The sequence below is a fragment of the Prosopis cineraria genome, unplaced genomic scaffold (assembly GCF_029017545.1).
Source record: "Prosopis cineraria cultivar Desert tree isolate PC_DT_omini unplaced genomic scaffold, ASM2901754v1 PC13, whole genome shotgun sequence".
Taxonomy (NCBI): Eukaryota; Viridiplantae; Streptophyta; class Magnoliopsida; order Fabales; family Fabaceae; genus Prosopis; species Prosopis cineraria.
The window spans coordinates 29,755,669-29,773,064 of record NW_026555344.1 but is presented as its reverse complement, the minus strand read 5'-3'; the positions used below and the strand labels follow the sequence as shown (position 1 = coordinate 29,773,064).

The window sequence follows — 17,396 nt, the reverse complement described above, 5'->3', positions numbered from 1 at the left end:
CAAAAATACAAGATGATAATAGCATTATGCAAAATAGTGGGGTAATGGTAGAAGCTGAGGCAACTCATTTTTCCAATGCTAAAGATTAAAAATCAAACTGTGGCATTTTCATCATATTTTGGAGTCATTGAAGAGATATGTGAAGTTGATTACTTTAAATTTAAGGTGCCCATTTTCAAGTGCATGTGGGTTGATATTAAGAATGGTGTTCAAGAAGATAAATTGGGTTTTACTTTAGTGGATCTTCATAAGGCAAAACATAAGGATGAGTCTTTTATCATGGCAACTCATGCAAAACAAGTTTTTATGTTACCGATCCAGCTGATAAAAGGTTGTCCATCGTACTATTAGGAAAAAGTCTCCTGTCTCATGATAAAAATGATGAAACAAGTTTTGGCATTGAAGAGATTCCTCCTTTTATGCCAACCCAACCCTTGTTGGATGTGGAAGATGACGATGACATTTATAACGTTAGAACTGATCATGATGAAGGCTTATGGGAGAATTAAAATATATTTATAATGGTAACATAATATTAGTGAATTTCTTTTATCTCTTTTGTTTTTTTATGCTTTCATTATTTATATAAGTTTAAATTTATTATATTTTTACTACTAATATTATTTATCTTATTTATTTCAAGAGAAATATGGAAAATCCTTGCAGCAGTGGCACTGAAAAAGTAAAGACTAAGAGAGGTAAAAGAGGGGCCACGTGACTAACTAAGTTAGCCCAAGCACATGGAAAGATTCATCTTGACTTTGATGAAAAGGGCCAACCGATTGATAAGAAAAAAGGAAATATTTTTAAGATTTTTGTGGGTCCTGTGGCTTGTTAAAAGATAAGCATCTTGGAGGAAGAGTGGAATGATGTAAAAGAAAGTGATAGAGATGATGTTTAGGAAACAATACTGGTATTTCTAATTGCTTTATATCATATTTACTTTTATTTTGAAATATATGTTGTAACTAAATTTATCATTAATGTGTTTTTGCATATTACATATGACATAAAGGAAACTTCATTTTTAAAGGACAAATGGCTAAAATATGCTGGGGATTGATGGAGGGACTTTAAGTCCAAACTTACAAAAAAATGTTTCCTGAGAATGACAATGAAAACGATGATAGTGACAATGATATTGGCGTGAAAAAACCTTGGGAGAAGTATCCATTCATTGATTATGACACATGGATGAGATTTGTTCATAGTAGACACGATCCTAAATTTTTGGTAAGCAAAGGAAAAATATTATATTAAACTAGTATTATTAAAATTTTATTTAACAAATGTTTTTCATTATTTATTAATAGGAAAAAAGTCAAAGGGGTCAAGAGCGTCTGAAGAAAAATCTATATAACCATACTATGTCTCGAGGAGGTATGCATATGTTTATGACATAATGACTCAAGAGAAGTGGGAAGCAAAAAGACAAGCAGCTGGGGTTGATAATGTTGAAGATGTTTCTCCTCCATCTCCTATTAATCATGCACAAGCATGGAAGAGAGGATGGATGACTAAAAAAGAGAGTATATTTCCCCAGAAGCTAGAAAAGTGGCTAAAAATTGTAAGTATTTTTATAGTCAACATCTCAATTATATGATTTAAGTCTACTAATTGCATTGGTTGATTACATGTTCCAGGATGCTCTTACAGAAGTATCCTCTCAAGGAACCTTTGTACTTACTGGTAGGAAGGATATATTGGCCACAGCATTAGGGAGTAAAGAGCATTATGGCCGTGTTAGGGGGTTCCAAAAGGCGTGGGCATACACTAGTACAAAAATGACTTTTTTTATAGCTGTTAAAAATGACTTTTTATAACGGTTAAAGAAGTGATATTGTTTCAGGGGGTGTAGAAAGTCCTTCTTTTTACATAAGTTATAAACCCAATGTAAAAATTAAAGTTTTTACATCAGTTATAAAGCTGATGTTAAAAATTATATATAAAAAAAATAAAAAAATTTACTTTAACTTTTAACATTGGTTGAGAGCCCAACCGATGTTAAAAGTCAATTTTTAAACCGGTTCACCTTCCAATTGGTGTTAAAAGTCAACTTTTAACACCGGTTGAGAGCCCAACCAGTGTTAAAAGTAAACTTTTAACACCAGTTATTATCATAACCAATGTAAAAATATTATATTCTACAACGGTTATGATAATAACCGGTGTATTTAATTTTTTTTATACTATATTTATTTTATCGATTTTACCCATTTCTGTGGATAAAAATTGCCAAATCAGACAGCTCAATTCATTTACAATTGTTTATAAAGTATTTATCAACTATACAAAGCTATTTAACTATTAAAAAAACTAATAATTGTCTAAATTGTCAAAATTGCCATTCCTGTGCATAAAAATTGCCAAATCAGATAGGTCAGTTTATTTATAATTGTTTATCAAGTATTTATCAACTATACAAAACTATTTAACTATTAGAAAAACTAACAATTGTCTAAATTGTGTCAACTATCAAAATTAAAACATGTCTAAAAGTAACAAAAACCTCACAAGTTCTCCACAAAATAGGTTGCCCAACGTATGCGGATGTCTTTAATTTCAGCTTCAGAAAATGCATCTGAATTGTTGAACATCTAAAATTTGATTCATAAAATAGGCGTATTAATCAATCTCAAATAACATAATAAAATAAAAATTTTTAAAATTATATTTACTTCTTTTGTAAATTCGGTCATGCCTAATGTAATAATATTGAGCATGTGTCTCATGACATATAAACTGCACAAGTTCGTCCTCACCGGTTGTCTATGACTCTGTATAAGAACAAATCATAAAAAATTAGTAAGAAATCTTAATAATTGAACATATTAATAAAGTATAGCATCACCTTTCTCTGTCATGTGATGAGGGAAAGGAATCCAAACTTATCACCTTTGCTCGATGTAATACACAAATGATGAAGATACCTACAACAATGCAATTATATTAGTTTACTAAACTTGATGATTAAGTTTACTTACAACAATGCAATTATATTAAAGAAAAATATACTTACATCATAAATAGTTTAATGTGTGGTGTGATAAGCTGATTATTCGACAGAAGTTGAACCAAATCTTCCCGTTTAATTGTCACAATCATGTCTTTCTTACCCACAACGTCCGGATCCATTTCTAAACTCTTGAATTCAAATAATAAATTATACACCATTAAGATCATTCATTGATGCGAAGTCAACGAGGGTTGTGGAAGTTTCGGGAGATTCAGCAAGGAAAGCTTCCACGTAATAAAAAGAAATAGTTAATAAAAAACATATATTAGGAAGTTGCTACATAATAAAAATTCATGAAATTTCGTATCATAGCTTGAACCAGATTCACAAGTCTCTGGGCCATAGGATAAAATTGCCAATAGCTTCAACCATAATCTTTACTTCATCAGTAGGGAATGAAACCAAAGCATCTGGAACTTTTAGATCTGCAACCACCACTCTTACTTGATCATCTTGAATTTGCTTATGGTGGATGGTTGACCCCAACCTGTAGATGCTACCAAAAGCAACCAAGCGTTTATGATGATCTTCTAAAAATATCTCACACGGTTCACCAATGTTGTCACCAGAAGGACCCTCTGACACACACTCAAGAACATTATTCCCTTTTGTACTATGAAATACAAGAGACGTAAGAACTGGTTGAGCAGTTGTCTCCTATCATGAGCTCATCATGCTCATCATCTCTCCCTTCATTTGCTCTTTCATTTGTAGAAGCCGAGCTGCAAATGAAGCTTCAAACTCATTCTTAGTCTGCTGCCTTACAGTGGATATCAATGTATCAAGCTCTTCTTTAGTCACTATACCTCCTAAATTGGGACGTGCAGGTGCTCTAAAGTAGTCCTTAATGCCCACACCATATCCAACACCCCTCACATGACCCGAATGCTCTGGCTTGCCTGTAGTAACTATTAAGATATCATTTATGTCCTCTGGAATGGAGCTTCCTTGGGCTTGTTGCTCCTTAAGAGCATCCTATAATATAAAAATAACAATATTAATTAATAATATATACAATTGTATAGAAATTTAAAGGGACAAGGAATAATAATTTTACTTACAATCCTCTCGGCAATCTCCCATGCTGTCTTACTTGTATAGCCTCCTTTCTTGTACTGATGTCCATATCTCTATTTCTCCTCTCGAGAGACAGGTGATAGTGGAGAAAGGAGTATGAAAGGATCAGACTTGGTTTCTTCTTCTCTCTTCTTCTGTTTCTTTGCCATCAGTATATCATCAGCTCTAGTATAACCTCCACGAGACAGGGTGTGGGGGCATTGATTCTGCCGAGCAATTTCTCACCCTTTTAGCTCATTTTTACTGTTAATAAATTGAATTTTAGATTTTATAATTGAAGTAAATCTAAATAAAAGTTAAATCAATTAAAAATCAACAAACCAAAGCCTTTTCAGAAGTCTGAATCCTGACAAATTCTTCCCAAGTATCTTCATCAAGGAACTGGTATGTATCAAGAGGATTGGGACGAGCCCAACCTTCTAGCATCTCAATAAAGATATATCTTCTAGCAAGATCAGTCTTAAAATTTCTCTAATGTGTTCCATAGTAAGAAATCAATTTGTGTCAACAATCTTGATTAGATGGAACTTCGTATGTGAGCTATAATGAAGACATAAGGTAATAATCAATAATTACCCAATAATATATAACCATAAAAAAAATTTAATATTTAATTATTTACCTAAATACTTTCCCAATTTTGTTCCTTCACACATTCTGGCACATCAGGCCAGTCCTTAAACATAATAGGAGGCTTGGTACGTGATAGGAGGCTAAGAAAACTAACAAACTTGGCTTTATATGGCCCTATCGGATTCCATCTTCGGTCAAATTAAATTGGTAACCTACGCTTAGCACTCCTACTTAAAGTCAAATCTCTCAATCGTGTGCCACATCTCCCCCTCCTCACAGACTGGCTCTGACTCGGCTCCTCACTAAGGGTGCCTTGACTCGGCTCCCCACTAGGAGCAACATCACCAATTGATTGGCTTGTAGTGGGCTGGCTCTGAGTGTCATCACCTTAATTCTCCATATTCTTATTAATTCAAATAAATGAAATTAATTAAAAAAAATCAAAGATAAGATAATTAAGAAAAACAATCCCACAACATAAATTTAATTGAACTAAATTAACATACTTTAATTTCAAAACTAAATTCATATAGGGATATTCTCCCATATCCCTTTATGGTGATCACTTCTTATGGCATGTTCATCATCTACTTCATCTACCACATCCAAAATTAGTAGCCCACTTGAGAAGTTAGGAGTTTCAAAAATATCAAAATTTGATTCATGATCGTCATTACTATTAATCATCCTTTTTCCTTTAAGTGCTATTGACCAATTTTTATTTGCTGGATCCATGACATAGAAAACTTGTTTAGCTTGGTCTACCATAATAAATGGCTCATATCCAAAAGTTATTTTTTTAAGATCAACCATTGTAAATTCAAACTTATCATCACGAATACTATTGACATTAACCTACTTGCATTTGAAAACAGGAACTCTAAATTTTGTATAATCAACCTCCCAAATCTCTTTAATAACCCCAAAGTAAGTCCTAGATGCTAGTTTAGGTTTCTTATCTTTTGAACTAGAGAAGTGTACGGTTTCAGCCATTATCATAACTCCACTATTTTGCACCGTACTCTTCTCATCCAAGGACTTGGTATAAAAGGAATACCTATTAATATCATAGGCACTCCAACATATAACATCAAAGTTAGGACCTCTAGCCAACCATTTAACTGTTTCAAAAACACCACTTTCATTCAAAATTTTCTGCCTGAACCAATCCACAAAAGTCCTATTATGCTCTTTCAACAACTTTTGTTCTGTCATTCTCATTCGATAATTTTTTGCCTTTAAAAGTTCTTTATGAGAAGATATGTAATCTTTAACTTCATCAATATTATTCAAGATATATAAATGTACTTCTTGTAATTCATCATAATTCATGCTCTTCACTGATACTCCACATATGCCTTGACTATATTGCCTTTTCTCATGACGAGATTTGGAAGTCCAATTGACTCTGTACTTGACAAGTAATGAGAACAAAACTCCATAGCTTCTTCAGCAACATATTCCTCAACTATTGATGCTTCGGGTCAAAATGGATTTCTGACATACCCTTTCAGTATTTTCATGTATCTCTCAACTGGGTACTTCCATCGCAAATAAACAGGACCATAAAATTTTACCTCCCTTACTAGATGCACTATTAAGTGAACCATAATGTTAAAAAATGTAGGAAGAAAGTGCATCTCAAGTTGGCACAAGATAGTACAAGCTTCTTGTTCTAACTCTTCAAGTTTACAGGGATCAATAACTTTACTACATATAGCATTGAAAAAGAAACAAAGTCTAGTTATTGTAAGTCTTAAATCTTCTTTCAGTATGCCTTAAATAGCCAATGGTAATAGCTGTTGCATCAAGACATGACAATCATGAGATTTTAAGCCTACTAGTTTCAACTCTTTCACATATACAAGCTTTATAATATTTGAAGAATACCCTGAAGGAACTTTGATTCCATGTAAACACTCACAAAAACTTGTTTTCTTAGATTTGCACAATGTATGAGAGGCTGAGGGACAATAAGTTCGTTTACCTTCTGGTCTTGGGTGTAAGTCTTCCCGTATTTCCATTTCTTTCAAATCCAATCTTGCATTCACACCATCCTTAGTCTTACCTGGTATGTTCAGAAGCGTTCCAGTAATACTATCACACATATTTTTCTCCACATACATAACATTAATATAATGCCTTACTTCAAGATTGTGCCAATATGGGAGGTCAAAAAAGATAGACCTTTTTTTCCATATGCTTTTTGCACCAGTATTCTTTTTAGTCTTACCGAAGACAATATTAATGTTTTCACACATTCATACACTTGATCCCCAGTCAAAGCATTCGGAGCATCATTGTGTTCTTAGTGACCATGAAAAGCTTTCTTCAATCTACGATATGGGTGATCTCGTCTAAGAAAGCTCCGATGGCCAAGGTAGACTGTCTTCCTTCCATGTTGAAGTTGATGGTAGTTTGTGCTTTCTTCACAAATTGGACAAGCTTTATGACCTTTCAGGCTATAACCAAACAAATTTCCATATGCAGGAAAATCATTTATAGTACCAAAGATCATAGCACGTAACTTAAAATTCTCCTTCTGATTTGCATCAAACACTTCCACACCTACCTCCCACAATACTTTCAAATCTTCAATTAGAGGTCTTAGGTAAATATCAATATCATTTCTAGGTTGTTTTGGTCCCGAAATCACATGGATAGCATCATGTACTTCCATTTCATGCACAACTAGGTGATAGATTGTAAATCACCAAAAGAACAGGCCATGAACTATGTATACTACTAAGACGATCATAAGGATTCATTATATCGGTAGAAAGTCCAAGCCTCAAGTTCCTTGGCTCATTGCCAAATTCAGAAAATAATTGATCAATTTTCTTCCATTGAGAAGAATCGGCTGGATGTCAAAGTTTTCGATCAGATATCCTCTCATTTGTATGCCACATCAAGTTCTTTGCATCATTGGTATTTGCAAACAAATGCTTAAACCTTGGTATAATTGGAAGATATCATAAGACCTTTATAGGAGCCCCCTTCTCTTTGTACCATAGTGCCTTACATTTCGGACACTTCTCCTCCCCTTCAAGCTCTTTTCTGTACAATACACAATCATTAGGATATGCGTGTATTTTTTTATACTTCATACCCATTGGACACATGATCTTCTTGGCATCATAATAACGATTTGGTAGTACATTACCTTTCAGAAACATTATTTGAAGTAACTCTAACAACTATATGAAACTTTAGTCACTCCACCCAGCTCTTGTCTTTAAGGTAACTAGTTTTAACACCCCAGATAACAAACTAAAATCAGTGCACCCCGGTATAGAGGCTTCTCTGTGTCAGTGCATAAGTTATCATACACATGTGCTCGTTCAAAAGCCTTTTCCCTAACATCACGGATCATGTCCTCTAACCGATCTTCATTCATTTCTACTTCATCATCAAGATTATCAACTCCCACACATTGAGATGTGTTACTATAATTTTTCAATCATTCAACATGCCAAATCCATATTCTATAATTTTTACAAATCCCATCACAAACTAAGTGCTCTCTTATTTCGGCAACACCTAGTCTCCTCTCATTCAAACAATTAACACAAGGACAATAGAACCTTTCACTACTGTCAACAACATTTTTCTTAGCAAATTCCAAAAATTCTTTCACCCCATTATCATACTCGTCACTCGTTTGTCTAGCATTCCTCTAACTATAATTCATATGTCATCTCCTAAAGAATATAACTAATGTTATTACCTTCAAACTATTTCAAGAAACTAAGTTCTTAATTAATTTAAGATTTGAAAAAATTTTGGCAGAGTCTCCTCTGAAAATTGGATCTCCCAAGACTTTTAAAAAAAATTTCTAAGAGAAAATTGATAATTTTAGACCAAATAAATGATTACATGCAACAACTTGAGGCTTTATGAAGCCACTAACAGCACTTTCAGCAATAACCAATATTATTAAAAACTAAATTTAAGCAATTTAGAGGAAAGAATGAATTCAAAAAAAATTTCGACAGAGTGTCCCTTAAAAATTGGACTTCCCAAAAGTTTTAAAAATTTTACACGAGAAAAATAACAATTTTAAACCAAATAAATGATCACATATAACAACCTGAGGCCTTATGAAGCCAGCACTTTCAGCAACAATCAATATCATTAAAAACTAAATTTAAGTAATTTAGAGGAAAGAATGAATTCAAAAAAAATTTTGATAGAGTCTCCCTTAAAAATTGGACTTCCCAAAAGTTTTAGAAAATTTTACACGAGAAAAATAACAATTTTAAACCAAATAAATGATCACATGCAACAACTTGAAGCCTTATGAAGCCACTAACAACACTCCCAGCAACAATTAATATCATTAAAAACTAAATTTAAGCATTTAACATTTAAAAATTCATATTCAACACATACCTGGGTGGCGACAGTTGCAGCAATAGCTCAGCACTAAGAGAATGAGGAGGGGAGAAGGAGTGGTGGCAGGGCAGAGGCATTGAAGAGGGGGCGGGGACGGGGATGAGGGGGAGGGGGAGGGGGCGGCCCAGAGAGGGGGAGGGGGCAGGCGAGGGAGGGGACGAGGGGAAGGGGGTGGCAAGGGAGTGGGAGATGAGGGGTAGGGGGCAGCAAGGGAGGAGGAGACGAGGGGAAGGGCGGCAAGGGAGGAGGAGAGCAATACTAAAGGAGAGCAAATGAATGGAGGAAGGAGACTAATGGAAGGTAATTTAAAAAAATTTTTCTACACTGGGTGAAGGGTCACCCAGTGTAAAAAGCTAACTTTTTACACTGGGTGGATTCACCCGGTGTAGAAAACAAACTTTTTACACCGGGTACATGCCCACCCGGTGTAAAAAGAAAATTTTTTACACCAGGTGAGTCCATTTGGTGTAAAAAGGTCTTTTTACACCGGGTAGACTCACTCGATGTAGAAAACAAACTTTTTACACCGGGTGTATGCCCACTCGGTGTAAAAAGAAAAGAAAACTTTTTACACCGGGTGCATGGCCACCCGATGTAAAAAGTGTCAAATAATTAAACATAATTATAAAAATGCCACCGCCTTTATTTTTTTACACCATTTACCGGGTGCATGGCCACCTGATACAACATAATCAAGTAAAGGTCGCAATTGAAGAGGTTGTGGATGCCAATGCTCCTGTGTTATTCCCTACTGAGGAGGTGTAAACAGTAGGACAAGCTGAGCATAATTTTATTATTTGGTTGAAAAGGCTAGCCCGACAGGTTACTGATGAGGTATGAAAAGTTATAATTTCTATATTTCTTATAGGTATTTCTAATTTTTATTATATATTAATTATAGGAACTCCTACAGTCAAAAGAATCTCTGAGTTTTAATCCCTAACCGGTGCAAGATTATTTGAAACAGTTGGCTTCGGTGGTGGTTGATATGAATGAATTTTCTGATGAAATAAAAGTAAGCGAAATGATTATTGGGAAGCTTATTACTTTCAGAGTCGCCAGAAAAGACATCAATGATCTCATTATTTTTGACTAGTTGGACTTAGCAATAATTCAAGTGTTCATTTTTATTTCTAGATTAATATTTTATATTTTTATGTTCTTGCTAACATATTTTTTATTATCAAAGGTACCTCCATAAGATATGCACCGAACTCGATGTCGATTATAATTATGGGTTCTTGTCTCCACTTTTAACCACAATCGGCAAAGTGAATCAAAGCGTTTCTTATATTGGAAAGACAATGTGTAAACAAAAGAAGAGGTACTGGTTTTTACCAATTATTGAAAGGTATTAAATTTTAAATTCATCCCTCAATTTAATAAAAATTTGCTTAATGATGTGATATTAATATAAATTAATATGTTGTGGTCATCATTGGATGCTTCCTATCATTTTCCCGTATGAAAATACTATATACTAGTTTTGTTCACTACGAAGGGAAATAAGCGATGATATGAAGTCTTTGATTGAATTGTAAGTCTTCAAATAATTCTATTTTGTGTTATTAATAACATATATTTGATATTTTCTAAGTGTGTATATTTGGTAAATAGATCATTAGCAACATATTGGAAATCAGCGGGAATGGTTGATAAGAAAAAGAATGAAATTAAGTGGGCGCAAATGCAAGTAAGTATTTTAAATTTATTCTCTTATTAGAATAAAGATTATAATATTGATTTAATAAATTTTTTTATTTTTTATTGTCTTTATAGTGTCTTCAACAACCAGGAAGTATAGAGTGTGGTTATTATGTAATGATTTTTATGTATGAAATCATCACTCAAGACATTATTAACTCATTTGATCAGGTAATAATTTGCTAATAATGATTTATATTATGAAAATTTTCATATACTTGAGTTATTATTTATATATATTGTTATTAAAATTGCAGTACTTCTAAAATTTAGAGCCATATTCTAAGTGAGAGTTGAACATATATGAAATCTTTGGTCTCATGTTTTCTTAGAATTAAAAGGGTTAGAGTAGAAACATTTTAGATATGTGTATTGAAAATGGAGATTTTAGTTAAAATGTTTGTAATATATATATTTGTATTGGCCTCTGGAGTTGCTATTTATGTATTAATGCAAGTTTTGTAAAAGTAAGGAATGTATATAATTATAGGTGATTCTATAAAAAAAAACATAGCATTTACGGCCATAGTTATAATTGTAATTGTGGTAAAAAATGAATCTATAACGATAGTTGCAACTACAACTGTCGCCAAAGATACGCCGCTCAACCATCTTTTGCCATAGGTCCAAGAGAGACCTGTGGTGAAAGATGATATCTTTCGCCATAGGTAAAAGTAGGACTTGTGGTGAAAGATGATATCTTTCGCCACAAGTCATCTTTCGCCACAGGTAAAAGTAGGACTTGTGGTGAAAGATGATATCTTTCGCCACAAGTCTAAAATATACCTATGGTGAAAGAGGCTATTTTCCACCACAGGTCTCAACTTCACCTATGGCAAAAAATAGCATTTTTCGCCACTTTTTACATTATACCTGTCGTAAAAAATATACATTTACTACCACACTATTTTCTACCACAGAGCATCTTCTATCGCCAAAAATACATTTTAACTGTGGCGAAAAATACTTTTTGCACTAGTGTCGACTTGCTATGGTCAATGACTAGTTAGTTTAATTTTCATGAGCTCTGTTCTCACATTTGTTATTTGTGGGTTTAACACCTGCATTTGTTGTTATCACTTCAAGCCGTGTTTGGTTATTATTAACATCGTGGATTATGTGTCCATGTTTGTTTCGTAGCTCGGGCTGCATTTGGTTACTTACTCCTGTAGATTGTGTGTCCACATTTGTTTTCATGGCACAAGCCACCTTTGGTTATTTTCCCTCATGGACTGTGTGTCTACATTTGTGAATTGTTCAGATAAATCCCTAAAAAATGTATGAATTTTTAATTAATTGGTGATTTCATATGTAATGGTCTTTAATTTAGTAAACAATGTTATTCTTATTTATTTATTTAATCATTTTAATTTATCAAAATTAAATGTTAAAGCTGCTTTGTCATTATAGATTTAAATGTTCTTATTGTTAAAGTTATATAGAACTTTTATTTCAAATTTACAAATTTGTTTAGATTGAATTGTTTTCTCATTTAATTTATGTAACTATTGTATATATTCATTTTAATTGTGCAAAATGTTATAGTTGGGACGTTATTCAATGGAAAGTATTTTATTTAGTCTCAGATAGCATAACTAATATGGTACCTGCTGCTAACATTTAATGGGTTCATTGCTAAATTTACTAGAAGATCGGTTATGAGAATATCTTCCTTTTCATGTAAATTCTAAAAGTATAGCATTTTTTGGAAATACGATTTAGAGTGCTCGACATTGATTGTAGTTAGAGTCCTAGTTCTCTTTTGTTATATTGTTTATTTATTGCTGAGGAGTAGAGCCAAACATGACTTATGCAACGAAGACAAACATGGATACACAATTCACAAGGATAAATAACTAAATGCAACTTATGTCATGAAGACAATCGTGGACACACAGTCCACAATGATAAGTAGCCAAATGTAGCTTAAACCATGAAAACAAATATGGGCACACAGTACATGAAAGTAATACTAATCAAACATGGTATGAAACCACAAAATTAAACACAAGTAAAGACCCATGAATGACAAACTTTAAGAACATAACTCAAAAATCAAACTAGTTAGTTATTAACCATAGCGCATTATGAACTAATGGAACTACCGTTTGCAGCCAGTACTCTACATATAGTCCTTTTTTAAAATCAACTTTCAAACATGCATGGAAATTTTCATAACATAACTAACATTTTATAATTTCATTAACAAATTCCATGCATGACTTTATCAAATAAAATTTATTTAAACTTGTGCAAATACTTTATCAATTCAATATAATATAATTTCACATAACAAATTAATCCATTAAATTAGAATTATCCAATAAAGGAATCATTCTTTGATACACGTGGTTTACTATCAATAAAACAATAAAAATGGCATTAATGAATTTTATAAAGAAAATTTTATTGGTAAGTTATTTGAAATACTATCCACTTACTTGTAATATATCCATGTACTAAAAATTCACTCTTTAGAGCTTTAATCAAATCTTCCTTCCTCTAAACACCCCTAACAAATAAAAAGAAAACATAATGACATTTATTCAATTTTAATAAACTCTTTTCCAATGTAACAACACCATAATCAACCAAGTTCTCACATCAATCCAATTTATAACTTTGATCTTTCAATCCCTAAAGTATTGTGTGTGTGTGTATATATGTACTTACTTTCTATCCAGCACTTTGTTTATATAAATTTTTTTTCCCACTATAATTCAAAATTTCTTCTTACAAACATTTTATCAAACACTTCCTAGACATTGGTGTTCATACTGTACATCAAAGCTCTTTTTCTCCGCAAACCTCATCCTATCTTTTTTTAGTCTCAGTATTTGAGTTTATTAAACTTCCCAATTTTAAATTCTTACACAATAATCAAGCCAATTCAAAAAGAATACCAAAATTCATTATTTTAAAGCTTTCCCAATTATTTTTATCACCAATTTCCTCCATACTACTCGGGCCATAACTAATTATTTAAATGAGACATAATCCTTTCTCAAACCCTTCAACAAACACCTAATATGCCTCAATTCCTAACTCACCTAATGGAACTTCTTATCCATCAATCATCAACCCAAAAATTTTCAGTGTCAACATTTATATTTATCATACCTTTCAAACGCATATCCCATCAAGAATCAATTTAAGTTCAAATAAAATTCAAGTACATACTATCTTCATTTTACTCACTTGACTAAAAAATTTCAACCTACTCAAACGCCCTTCCTTACTTGAACGCACACAGCAACATAATAAAGAATAAACAATAAAGAATATTTCAACCTCCCCCGCTTAAACACACACGAATCAAATGATAATGGGGAGAATTCAAATTTTCTCATATAAGATTAGTCACAACAGAGAAAGTAAAAAAAAAAAAAAAAAAAAAACCGGTGATGCAGAAAATGAAAAAGGAGGAAGGAGGAGATGATGTGGAACAAAACGGAAAAGGAGACGAATCCGGTTGCAATGACTTAGCTCCTCATCGCATACACTCACCAGGGCTAAGAAGAGAAAGGATTGAAGCAGAGGACGATGACGAGATGAGAAAGTGCAGATCTAGCAGCGCAAATGGGGAAGGGAAAGAACGCACCCAGACGACGCAAGTGGAGGAGCAAGATTCCAGCGCACCCACAGTTACTGGAGACGGAATGGAAGACAGCGAGGAACTGTGGAGGAAGACTTGAAGAAGCCTCTCGAAACCTCAATCTCTCTTCCTCCTTCGCTGCGACTTGAAGAAGCCTCTCCAAACCTCAATCTCTCTTCCTCCTTCGCTGCTATCCGTCTCTGTATTTGATTTCATAAAATTCCTACCCTTGCACCACCAGGATTCGAACCAAGGACACGTTAGGACATAGGTTTGCACTGAGAAGAATTTTCACTTAGCCATTAACACATCATATGACACTTATCCCAAAACTAACAAAAAATATTTTTAAATTATATTATTATAAATTTTAATTTAACTTAAATTATTGGGTTATTGCATTAAAAAAACTTGAAAAAAAAGGCATTTTCATTAAAATATTTATGTATATATTTTAATAGCCTTTTTGTGAATAAATAAAGTCATTTTCCTTATAATTTATCTTTAAATTTCATTTTATTATATGCTTTACCAAATGGAATTCAATTAGAATAACTTAACATAACGTCTGGATTAGTAAATTTGGATTTAAAATTTTGGATTTTAAATCTCAAATTTGAAGTTCATATATTTCAATTCATACACACGCAAGTAAATCTAAATCCATAAATTTTAAAGGGCCAAAATAATGAATTTTGCCTAAATTCAAATCTAAATTCAAATTCATGTATATCTAAACACAGTACAAAGGAGACTTATAATTTAAGGAGAATTTCAATAAAGACCTTTTGACAACACTTATTTAAATTCAAAACCCCTTTGACCACACTTTATTTCATATTTTAATTTGATTTAAAATTCCTAGGTTATTATAGTAATTTTAGAAATTTAAAAGCTTTGAATTGAAATAAGTGTAATTAAGGGGTCTTTATTAAAATTCTCCCTATAATTCATGTGAGGCCTTATGGATTTAATGGCTTAAAGGTAGCCATGCATTGCAAAAAAATGTTGTTTTTGGGGCATTTTTTTCCTGCTTTAGAGGCATTTAAAATGCCTTCAATAGTATTTCCGGCATTTTCTAAAAACACCGCCAAAATAGGTGCTACCACTACTTTAGCGACATTTTTATCAAATGCCGGAAAAACCATACAAATGCCTCCAAATGGGGCATTTGTCAAATGCCTCCACAGGGAGCATTTGTACTGTAAGTGCCCCCACAGGAGGCATTCACACATAAAACGGCTCCTGTGGAGATGTTTGTTGTGTCAATAAAGCCGGATTAAATTTACCATTCACTACTATAGAATATATCTTTAGGAGCGGGTATTTAGGAGCGCTTCTTTAAAAAGCGCTTTAAAATGTGAATGCAGAATTTACCAGAATGCTTTTTTAAATAAGCGCTCCTTTATGTTAGGGCTTCTCAATAAGATAACGCTCCTAATTAATATAAATAAAATATTGTAAAAAATTTAAAAAGACCTTCGGGAGCGCTCGTAGTTAAATGCTCCGAAAGACTATCTTCCGGAGTGCTCTTTGACGAGCGCTCCGGAAGAGGTAGTCTTTTATATCTCTGCCTCCCGTCAGTTTTCTTTTCCCTATTCAAGAGTTTCTTTCAAACCTCTCTCTCATTTGCTGAGGTTGTGCATACCCAACGAGTTTCAGATCATCGCTGTATCAGTCTATCTTCCATTGTTGTTCGCTGTTCCAGATCGTCGTCCACCGCTGTTCGCTGTTCCAGATCGTCGTTCGCCACTGTTTGCTATTCTAAATCATCGTCCGCTACTGTTCATTGTTCCAGATCAATGTTCATCGTTGTTCGTTCATTTCTGCATCATGTCACACCATCTGTCTCTGTTTTTGCATTGTCGTCGCCGTCACCGCCATCTCCCGCATCACTATTCCAGATCTGCATTGCTGTTCCAGATCTGTGATGCTGCTGTACACCGGACGAAGTGACGCTGTGAAGACCTCCGTTGCAGCCGTGTGTCATTGCTGTATAGCCGAGGAAGCAACGCTACAAAGACCTCCGCTACTGCCGTGAAGACTACACTGTGAAGGTATTTTTTTAATAATTAATTTATAATGTAATATATTGATATATTTATATATATTTGAGAATAAATTTCATATATATTTTTAATAATCAATATTATAGATAATATATGAATTGGAGTTATTTATATTAGAATTATGGAGTATTTGTAGTTGATAATTAGATTAAAGTTGAGGAAACTACTTGAACATTTTTATTTTATTTATGAAATATACTTTTAAGGGAGATTATTGTTATTAATTAAATTACAATTGATTGACAGAATTTAGATGCATTATGTTACTAAATTTTTATTTGGATGAATTGATTTTTTTAGTTTAAATGTATTGTGTTGTAGAATTTGATTGTTTCATCATTTGGGAGGTTCTTCTTTTAAGGAAGATGTTGTTGAATTTTTTTTATAGAAATCTAAGTCTTTTGTTTATTGAATTTTGATAATCATATTAGTGACATGGATCATAAGTGGATGTCGGCTAATCGACTATCTAGAGAATATTGGGATGGTGTGGATTAATTCATTGAATTTGCATTTTGTTGTGATCAAGACTCTCTTGGAGTCATATGTCCTTGTTTGAAATGTTGCTATGGAAAAAGAGTAAATCCAATAGAATTGAAAGATCATTTAATCTGTAATGGGATTGATCCAACTTATACTTGTTGGACCATGCATGGGGAGACAAGGAATAATGCAAATGATTAAAGGGATAGTGCGAGCTACTCAACATTTGATCGTGATAGTGGGACATATGATATTGACCGTCTTGATGAAATGATTCATATATATAACTTCATCGCTGAAGTATTTTAAATTAAGTTAGAATTTATTTCTACCATATTTTGATAATGACATCTTTTATTGTTTTATAGGTAGGTACCTACACAATTACAAGGTTGGGAGTATGGATACTATGTTATGAAGTTTATGAGAGAAGTAATCACACAACAAGAGTTGATCATTCCTGAAAATGTAAGTCAAAAGCTTT

General features: G+C 33.1%; 1 long non-coding RNA gene across 1 annotated transcript; it reads left to right on the top strand.

Moving 5' to 3' along the window:
• The first annotated feature begins 675 nt into the window (after positions 1-675).
• Positions 676-1,776, top strand: LOC129290330 (uncharacterized). Its single transcript, XR_008588320.1, has 3 exons — positions 676-1,233; positions 1,314-1,567; positions 1,644-1,776. It is a non-coding gene; the product is annotated as an uncharacterized LOC129290330 (long non-coding RNA).
• The last annotated feature ends 15,620 nt before the right edge of the window (positions 1,777-17,396 follow it).